The following is an 11041-nucleotide window of genomic DNA, read 5'->3' as shown; positions in this document are numbered from 1 at the left end:
GAAAGCAGCCGATCGGCGACGACATCCGGACGGAGGAGATCAGACAGAGATGGCTCGGATTGTGGAGGACGGCGCGCAGCTGGCGATCCACTTCCGGCGGCGATCGAACGAGCACGGCGGCTGCAACGGAGTGGCGGCGACGGCGGTTGCAAGGAGGCTAGAGTTTGGGTGCAAGAAAATTAGGGTTTTTCTTTTCTTTCTCAATGAAGAAGATGATGGTTTAATGGTGCACGGATTCCAATGACCTTTTTTAAACACAAATAAATAACCAATATTATTTTTATTTCTCTTTCCTTTTCCTTATTTTGAACCAACAAAAACCAATCTTCTCTCTCTTCAATTAAAACCCACCAAATCTTATTTTAAATTCAAAATCAACCAATCACATCAATCTTTTTCCCAAATAAAATATCACCATTATCTTTAACCAAATAATTCAATTTTCTCTCTCATCAACCCAATTATCTTTATTTTCAACAAATATCTCTACCAATTTTATTATCCAAATAAAATAATTATATATCCTCAAAACTTAATTAATTACATAACCAAAATATAATTAATCAAGTTTTCTCAAATACATCCAATTAACACAAGTCCCAAGCACCACCACCATTAGATATTTTCTTAATGTCTAATAAAAATAAAAAATTCATAAGTCAATTAATTCAAAACATCCAAAATTTCAATAATTACACTTAAGATAATTGAAACTAAATCATCCCAAATTTTTGGGGTGTTACACAAAAGAAGACATATACGTCGTAGGCATGGAGCTGCGAAACAACTACTAAAGGAAGGAACTATTTCCTTGGAATTTGTTCAATCTGAGTATAACCTAGCTAATCCTTTAACCAAAGGACTAACAAGGAAAGCGATTCTAGATTCCTCAGCAAACATGGGCCTAAAACCCTTTGGTTATCCATAGCACTTGGTATTTGGTGGTCTATTGCGATAGACTTGATGGTACATAGCCTCTTATTGGGTGGTATGTTGCGATAGACTTGACAACCCTTAAATGGACTTGATGGATGATACTAAAACCTTTGAGTGGTTCATAGTTGGTATGGATAATAGTGAAGCCTCCATAGCTCCTGTTGAGTGGTTTGTTTTGGCAAACTTGATGGAGCATATAATGTGATAGTGAAGGTGGGGATGCCTTCTATGAAAGAGTTTAAAGGTCTCTTTCTAGAGCCTTCATGATGACCCGATGTTCATTCTATATGCATGGCCATAAAGGCACAAATTTATATTGCATAAAAAACCGTAACTAAGGATAAAGCATGCCATAAAGATCTCAACCAGTGTTATTGAAAGTTCAAGACATCAATTCAAATCTTCAAATATTGATGTCTACGCTTAATATCTCATCTTTGCTTGGAACAAATTTAGTGAAATATGATTCTCCTTCATCTACCTTGTAACTTTGCTACGATAGTCATTTGTGGGGGATTGTTAGAAATGACATGTGGGCTTTGGTCCATTAGTAAAGTTGAGCTACATTATTCCACATTGATAGTTTTTGAAGTGGTAAGTGGGTATAGATACCTAAGTAATTAAAGGGAAATTTAAATTGTGTTGGTGGTGATAGCATAACCCTGTGACCACATGCATGTCGTCTCCATTGTCCGTTCGATCGGGTGAGTTCGGGTAATCGTGCTTGTGCGAAAAAGGATGTAATTTTTGACGAATTTACTTTTTGATCCCTTCCACGCGTCCTTCCCTTCTGGCCTTACTGTTTTGACTATCACTCTCGGCCTCATCATCCCAAACTTGGTTCTCTTCTCTCTTCTCCACATTCTCTACTCTTTATACTTTCAAGTTCTGAGCTTACGGTTTTGTTTCTAATAAGTTGTGTTAACCTTGGGGGTAACTGGCAACACGATTAACACCACGGTCGGTCAAATTGTTTTTAGGGCAGTGGTTTGTCACGACATAGCAAGTTGCTATTGTTCGACATATATATATATATATATATATATATATATATATATATATTTTAACAGAAACTGTCGCCAATGAAGATAGAGATCAAGGAGAGATGTCTGACTTAAATTGAATAAAACCATGTGAATCTAGCTATGATACCATGTTAATTTGTATGTAACATTATCGAATAATTACCTGAATAATATGAATAGAGAATAAATAGTAAATAGACTCCCAATAATACAAACAAGGAATTAATATAATTGGAAAACACACTTGAAAAGAAAATATTAATTTGGTCATAAAACACTAATTTTATTTAACAACATTGATTGAAAAATAAAAATAAAAATAAAACTACAATAACATATCAAGTTATATAGTGTGTGAAAAATGTCCTTATATTTCCACACTAAACGATAGCTTCAAGGTTTAACATTCAAATTCAGTAATTATTTTTTAGCTCATGAAATCTTGATGTCAATAAAATAAGTAAAATAATGTTATACTTTGAAATTCATCTAACCTAATAACAACAAAATTAATTTATAAAATATGTAACAAAAAAGACCTTTAAAAAGATTCAATTAAATCTAATAATAAGAAAGATAAAATAGTAATTTAATCTATATTTCATTATCCATGCACATAATAATTATCAAAAATATTTACTAAGATTTTTCTTTCTATCTCGATAGAATAGACTGCACGATAAGTCAAAATAGACATTTATAAGTATCTATCACCAAGGTAAATTATATATCGATATGAGTTTATCGTGGTTTATCACAAATAAAAATTAGAATTTTACTATATTTGTAAATAAGTGCTCATTTTATTGTATATTTGAAAACATCTTATATATACTACTAATCGCTCTAATTTGAAACACAAATACAATTTCTTTAGATATATTTAAGGTGATCACCTAAATTGGTGAAATGTAGATATGTATGTTTATTTAATTTTAGGAAGGTAAATAATGACCAAGAAAGTTGATAAATAGATAGAGTTGTTAGAGGAATCGAGATACGAAAGTTATAGGCACTTAATAGAGCCCAACAACTACATTTTCAATTAGTGAGTACTAACTCAACTTTAAAGTACTTACTCTTTATTTCTTATTCATCTGCTTTTTATATTTATCGAGAAATTTTTTTTCCCTTTATTTATTTACACTATCTTCTACTTATTTTTTCAACTTTTAACTCTTCAAATTTACCATGAAACCCTATATTTCAAATACAGAACTTTTGAACTCCAACCACTAGTAGAAAAATGGCCTATAATGACAGTTAAATGCTGTCGTTAAAGGTTTTCGTGACAGTTTTTTGCAGTCATTGATGCGGGAGTCATGGAAAGTATTTTATGACAGTTATAAAAAACTGTTGCGAAATGCGGTTTTCATGATATATAATAATTGTCTCGAATGAAATATTGTATAACAAATTATAACTGTCATTATTTAGTTACGGTGACAGTTAATAACTATCACAGTTTACATTTTATGACAGGTTGTAACTGTCATTATTTATTTTCGATGAGAGTTAATAACTATCATTGTTTATATTTTATGACGGAGGATAACTGTCATAGTTTACATTTTATGATGGAGGATAACTGTCATTGTTAATATTATATGACCGATATTAAATGTCATTATTTATGATTTATGACACTTTTTAACTGTCATTATTTAACTTACCATGACTTTAATTAAATGTCAATAAAACTTGTTCGATAACAGTTTTATTTTTCAATTTAAATGTCATATTTGTGTTTTTACTCACTGTTTTCAACAGCCCTCTTTTTTATTGAATCCTTGTATTTCTTGTCGCCCTGTCATTACACATACCATTATAGACCAATACAATCACATATGGAAAAACGGTGAACGCTTTAATAGAAAGAAACACACTTTGTAATATTGCTTTAATTGTTGGTACAAATGTGTTTTGGTACGAACAAACTATTTAAATAACGACATTTAAACAAAAAAAATCCCTACCAAACCTACAAAAAAGCCTATACATCAATGAATTGGCGTAAATATGGCTTCATTGCTCCAATGGATTGTGGCAAAACCTAATAAGATAAGAAAAGAACAAAAAAAATGATTGAATAAGACAACACATTCACCCACATAAACATATCACATTCACTTCATGATGAACAACACACTTCAACAATATAGAGCACATACACACTTCAAGAATAATAACTTCTATGCTTAGCTAAATTCAGCCCACAAACTAAGCTAAATTACATACACACTTCAAAAACACTTCATGATCAGCAACATACTTAGCTAAATTACATACACACTTCAACAACACATAAGCGCAAACACCAAATTCAGCCCACAAACTTACCTAAATTACATACACACTTCAAGAACACATAATCGCAAACACCAAATTCAGCCCACATACTTAACAAAACTCAAAGCTAAAACACCTACAAGCATATCAATGGCTAAAAGTAAAAAAAATTGATCGAACGATGCACTAGCACAAAGTACAAAAGGAGAGAAAACCAACCTTTTGAATACAAATGGATTATGAAGTGCTGGGATTTGAAGTAGAAGGTTGAGAATAACTTTTAGCGCATGACCACTACTTCACTGAAGACTATCACTGAAGACTCTCTCTCTAGAGCTACAGTGCCCACTACTTCATGAAAATTTTCCTCCCTTCATCCTTCTCTCTTCTACCTATTTATAACCTTCAGATGGTCCCCCCTTGTAACAAACAATTCTAACAGAAATGTGGTCCCCTTTTATACAACCGACTTCCACCAATTTGTCTAAACAAGTCCAACGAAATATGCCAATAGAAATCTCAACCATGTTGAACAAACCAGTCCAACTAAGAATGTCTAGAAATCTCAAACTGAGAATGCAACCAGCCTTTAAGCCATACATGAAAATATCAAACAACGCACACTGCAGTTTTCCAGAAAAAGAAAAAGAAAAAGATTAAGGATACGTTTTGAGATGAAATATCCTCAAGCGGGGTAGTGCTTTTATCCATTGGTCCTGCAGATAAAATGAAAGTAACGCAATTTTCACTCCAAATGTCAAACATAATCAAATTGCAATTTCAAGGTTGGAGTGTTTGAATACAATTCAGCTACCGTGGGGGGATGCATTGTTAAAAATAAGAGAGACATAAGAAAAATGTAAACATAAAAGTGCCATGGTGGAATTCAATGCATTAACTTCTATTTTACAATTATAAAAGTGCCTTCAACTTCATCACTTGGTGAACATAACTATACCATAGAGAATATATGACATACTAATCTCTTTTTTACAAAAGAGTTCTTAACAAATTAACTAAAGGTATGTGACACATTGATTCTAGCAAGAGTTGATCCATATCAAAGAAAAGCAAAAAGAATAAATGTAGAAGAGCAAACAGGAACAAATGATTCAAAGGTCGTACATACCTTATTGCATATAATTTCTCCTGTTTCAATACATCAACAAAACTCATCCCTCGAAGTCATACTATTGATTAAGAAATGAGTAATAAACTAATAACTATCCACTTTTTGGTAGAATCGTGAGAAGATGGAAAAGATAATAACAGAACTTCAACTTTTTAAAGAGATGAAAAACACAACTCAACAGTAAACAACTCTTTCAAGTATCTTCCAATTCAAGTAAACGAATTCTTAAGAACCAAAACATAGCTAAGTTCTTGAATTGACGAGTTCACAAAAACGTACCTAGTTTCAAATCGGTTCATGTAGTTCAACTAACAAACAACTAATAGATGTTTTTTGGCGCAACAAGAATTAATGCTTTTTTAGAGTTCTTGAGAATTATTATTCTTCCATTAGACTACAAATGAATCTAAGAGAGAAATGAAAAGCATCAATAGATCAAAAAATCTATACTTCAACATGTTATTTTTCTTTGTTCTAATGATCAATTAAATTGTTAAGGGATTCAAAAAAGTAATGTAAAATGAACGAAATTGTGGAACAATTTGTAAAAGACATGGCCTGACTTAGAAGTTAAAACAGTTCATCCTTCGTTTGGTAAATAAGTAAAGGCTTCAATAGCTTGATGCAACACAACAAACAATTCAATTAAATGCAAACGAGGATGACAATATTTGAGTTTTATCTTACTAGAGACATCAAATACATACCTCAACCAATAAGTTACCTCCATTATTAGATTCTTCACTAAAATTGTTAAAAGAAACAGAGATCCTAGAGAAACAATTTTCATTGAGAAAGAATGAAAGAAACACTTAGTCGACATGCTAGACCTGATTTTCTATATCTATCTCAATGCAGTTTCTAGAAGAAACATTTGTTGAATCCACTTACTATATGCCTTGTTTCTAGAAGAAACAATAGGAAAATGAAGCCTAAAACAATAATTTGCCAGGACTACTGCACATTATATGCACTGAGTTAAAAGCGAATGGATAAAAAGGACAAGAAAAAAAAATTAAATTAAACAAAAATCACTGAGAAATATCAGAAAACAAACAAGTCTTTAACTTTTTCCCCTTTCTAAGAAAGAAAAGTCAAAGAGTAAACTTCGTTGGCAATTTATATTTATATTTCACAGTCTAATAGAGGTTCCATTCTATTCTTGTAAAACTTAAACGATTCCAATAGTAGTGACACAAACAAGGGACTGATAGAATAAAGGTCTGGAATCAAGCTGGTCCCCAAGGAACAAAACTATATGCAGAGCATGAGTACGAAAAAAAAATCTCAATGAAAGCAATATCATACAATGGAAAAAATAAAGTATGAATCTAATTTTAACATAATAGATAGAAGGATATCTTGAAAATATTTTCATGCTGGAGGGATATATGTGCAACCATGTCAACTCCCACCCTCATTTCACAGACTGGACATACCTGCAGTTTAATAATATTTTCAATCTTAAAACTATTGTAGCCATCGACTTTAAGAATTGTGATTAATAGAATTGTTTTCCTATTTTCTTTTTATAAGAATGTAAGGTATGTGTTTATGCCAGACAATGATTAGGAGAAGCTAAAACACACTACAAGAAATCTGGCCTTTAATGTCACTTGGCGACCGACATCTTTGCGAGCGTTATTAAAGGGCTTTAATGTCGGTTGGGCTTTAATGTCGGTTTATAACCGACATTAAAGACATCTTTAATGTCGGTTATAAACCGACATTAAAGGCCTTCAATGTCGGTTATAAACTGACATCGTTGAAGGTGTTATTGAAGGCCTTTAATATCGGTTCATCTTTAATGTCGGTGGATAACCGACATTAAATATGTCTTTAATGTCGCTTATGATACATCTTTAATGTCGTTTTTCCACCGACATTAAAGATGTCTTTAATTTTTTTTAATCGACATTAAAGCTGTCTTTAATGTCGTTTTGAAACCGACATTAACGATGTCTTTAATGTCGTTTTTTCAAATTTATTTTTATTAAATCCTTGCATTATTGTCCATTTTGTATGACACCAAATAGTTAAAAATGAAATCTTTTACTTGTACATATACAAAATGAAATCTTAATAATGTGTACATTTATATACAACTTGGATCCAAACACAGAAATTATGAAGCTTAATTATTACACTGATCATCCTTTGGAAAAAAAAAAAAAGAAAGAAAGAAAAAGAATATATTGAGAGAGCAATAACTAAAACTGCAACTAATAGCAAACTAGAACGCTTCACAAATGACTAACTTCAAGATCTTGTCACAAAGATGAGGGTCTGGCTAATTGTACTCACTTGCAACCATTTCTTCTATTGCAGTCATTTGTTTAGTGATAACTCCCTGTAGAAGACATCAAGATGGTTGAATTGATAAGTAACAATGTTATGACCTAGTTGCTAGTAAAAATATCAAAATATCAAAATGAGGATGATATGATAGTTCCAAACAAAGGTAAGATTTTGTTAACTTCCCATGAACAAATTGTTATCAACTTTCTATTCATGTTTTTCAAAAACCAAGTCAAATTTTGAGAAATAGTCACCACCATAATAGTCTTTTCATTGCCAAACAAAAGAACCAAACATAAAGTCACCACCAAAACAGTTTTTTCTTCACATAATTAAACTTCCCGCTTTTCTAAATTGTTAAACAGTATTTGAAACAACACCACCAAAAAAAATTTCTAAACCAAGTGCAACCACATAACAGTCTTACCAAGATAATATTGTAACTTGTTCATTCAAGTCTTCCTAAAAAACAAATTGAGAAACATGGTAAGATAAACTTTTTTGTATAATACCTTCAATTCCAAACAGTTGACTGAAGCTTGAACTTCAACCATCAATTTCCTACATATTATTTGGTGCTTGTGATTTGCTTGATTACACAGAAAAGAGAACAATATATCTCTTGGGTGTTCTTATGGCTAAACAACAATTATTACAATAGAGCCATCAAAAACAAGAATCTGATTTGAACAACATAACCACATTACAAAGCAAAACAACAAACAACTCCATAACCAATATAGCTATAATCAATATGTCACACCCCCTCCCGGACTACCTGCTACCTTAGACCGAAAGATGGCGTGAAGCCGACGAACAACGTTTTTCTGTACCTGTATCTGTCGACTCTGCTTAAAACTTTCATGTGATGAACTTGCCAATCTAGTATATAAACTATTGTACATGCCACAAAACACAGCGGATCCTAGGCTAGTCAAACACAGCTAGTCAAACACATACATGAAGTGTACCTCAAAATTTACCGATTTCACGAGTAAACCTAAAGACACCTTAATCAAAATATAACCAACAAAATTTACACAACTACAGCTCCTAAAGCTTATACAAACTGTGGAGTATCTATAACATACAAGGGTGTGAATACATCACAACACAACAGACTTTATGCCCAACTCAAAACACGTACTGGCAATCGATAATGAAGCTTCCGCAGACTAAGGCAGTCTATCAGGCACCGGGAAGTCGATCTCTACATGGAAAATGGGTAAAACATTTTGGAAAGGGTGAGCTATGAAGCTCAGTGAGTGACTCAGTTTAAAACTATGAATTTAAAGATAAGAGCACGTGAAAACTTTACACATATAAATCTGTTTATACAAGTCGTAAATGTAAATGTGTAATAGTAAGAATAGCTTCCTTAAATACTCAGCATGTTCATCATTGAAATCTAGCAAGGCGTATCAAGTATATCGAAGCATTTTAACTAACATGACGAATCTACGTTGTGTAGGGTACACCTAGTACAACAACGTTTACAAGCACTACGATGTAGTGGGGCCCACCCAGCACTCACGACAGCATCGTTGTTACGGACTACACTCAATGTCAACAACGAAATCTAACCAGTGTGCACACGGTAATCTCTAGCCTCAGGCTCAAGATCTCAGTCATGTAGTTAATGAAAATTTCATAAATCATCATAAAATATTAAAACATGCCTGCTTATAAATTTTACACAAAGCTCGAACTTTACTCAGCTCTTTCGTGGAAAATTGTAGTTCTTAAAACAAAACTTCATACTAATTCATGCTTTGCTTAAAATATTGTGGTTTAAATACTTTCCAAACATTTAATATCTACGTGCTAGCATAAATTTCTTTAAGAAATCTAGTCTCCAAATGTATACTTGAAAATAGTCATGAAATTCAAATACCTTTCATGGCTTCGTAAATAAACATTTATCGCATTCAATCATAATAACAGTTATGGAAAATATTTCAAAGTTGGTTTTGTCACTCACAGTCTTGGGCTAGATCCTTGGTCTATAAGCTCGGTTTAATTCTTCTCGGCCTGCCAACAACCCAACCGAGTATTAAAACCCTAAACATTCTGGTTTCCTAAAGATATACATAACATGTCGCACCAAAGATGACGCTCACGAAAACAAAGCTTAAGAAATAAAATCCTATTTCAACAATTCTCTAAAATTTCCAGATTTCTAACATAAACTTTAAAGGACTATAACTTTCTCAATACTTAACCAAAATGAGTGTTCTTTATATCAAACTCTTCATTTTGAGATTCTCTAAAACTTACCTGAAGACATATTAATCTGATTCCCCGTGCATAAACACATATAACCCTCAAAACAGAACCACTTCCAGAATCGCGCGCACACGATCTCTTTAACTTGTTCCTACAATTTAACTAATTTTTAGTCGTTTTTGGTTTACAATTACTTCATGAAAGTTGTAGTAAATTGAATAAGCTTTCCAACCATAATAAATAGAGATTCTAACTCCACCGATACACTCTGAAATACAAGAAAAACCAGAGACCTCCTGATTTCGAGTGAAAACCAACTGCCCTGTTTTCTTCATCAAAAAGCACCAAATGAATATCCGAATTTGCTCCAACGTTCTTCATAAAGTTTGTTTAAAAATGAGTTAACTTTCAGTAAATGTAAATCTCACCTCTTAATTCCTTTTGAAGAGTTCAAACCGAATTAAAAACCAGTGATGTGCAGAATGAACTAAAATTCAGCCATTGATACACTTTGCTTGAGTTCTCCTCCTCTTCTTCAACCTAAAAATTCTAGTAAAATTTCTCTTCTTCTTCCAAACTCTCTCTTAGAATTTCTCTGCAAATTGAAGAAGGAAAAAGAAAAAAAAATAGAAGGAACTTGGATGTCTTCAAACTCTTGGCGGTGAAGGGAAGAGAAGAAGAAGAAGAAAAGAGAAAATGAAATTTTCTTCTCCTTTTCTTCTTTTTGTCCTTTCTTTTCTTTCTTTTCTTTAATTAATTTAATAAAACTATTTAATATATAAATATATATATTTATATTTACACTTAATTTCCATTTTTTTTTTCTTTTTTTTTTCCACATTTAAAGAAATTAAACCAAGAAAATATCGGGTTTACACAATATCTAATTTCTCATATGTTCACTATCTATAACCTGAAAAAGAATACTCCAATCCAACTTTTACAGACAAAAATCCAATCTTCCCATTCTAAGAATGAGTGTGATCTACTTCCAAGTGTAGAAAAAAGCTAATTAAAGAGCAAATAATTGATGGCCAAAAGTAGACTTTTGGATTGGTTTTTCTTGGCCTATGTGGTAGGAATACGTATTGGAAATGGCCACAACTAGGTAATAATTCACTAACAAGTAAAGAAC

The 11041-nt window shown here is 32.3% G+C and overlaps 1 long non-coding RNA gene across 3 annotated transcripts; it reads right to left on the bottom strand.

Moving 5' to 3' along the window:
* Positions 1–7420: 7420 nt before the first annotated feature.
* On the bottom strand, positions 7421–10766 carry LOC127148196 (uncharacterized). 3 transcript variants are annotated; one of them, XR_007819004.1, is made up of 5 exons: positions 10335–10761; positions 10139–10228; positions 9958–10057; positions 9662–9711; positions 8550–8890 (listed from the first exon to the last, which is right to left on the bottom strand). It is a non-coding gene; the product is annotated as an uncharacterized LOC127148196 (long non-coding RNA). The 3 variants fall into 3 exon arrangements; XR_007819005.1 differs by lacking the exon at positions 8550–8890 and adding an exon at positions 7421–7732 and having other exon boundaries at positions 10139–10766; XR_007819003.1 differs by having other exon boundaries at positions 10139–10761.
* Positions 10767–11041: the final 275 nt, after the last annotated feature.

The sequence above is a fragment of the Cucumis melo genome, chromosome 2 (assembly GCF_025177605.1).
Source record: "Cucumis melo cultivar AY chromosome 2, USDA_Cmelo_AY_1.0, whole genome shotgun sequence".
In the NCBI taxonomy this organism is placed as follows: Eukaryota; Viridiplantae; Streptophyta; class Magnoliopsida; order Cucurbitales; family Cucurbitaceae; genus Cucumis; species Cucumis melo.
The sequence above is the reverse complement of the archived record's forward strand: the minus strand, read 5'-3'. Positions and strand labels throughout refer to the sequence as shown.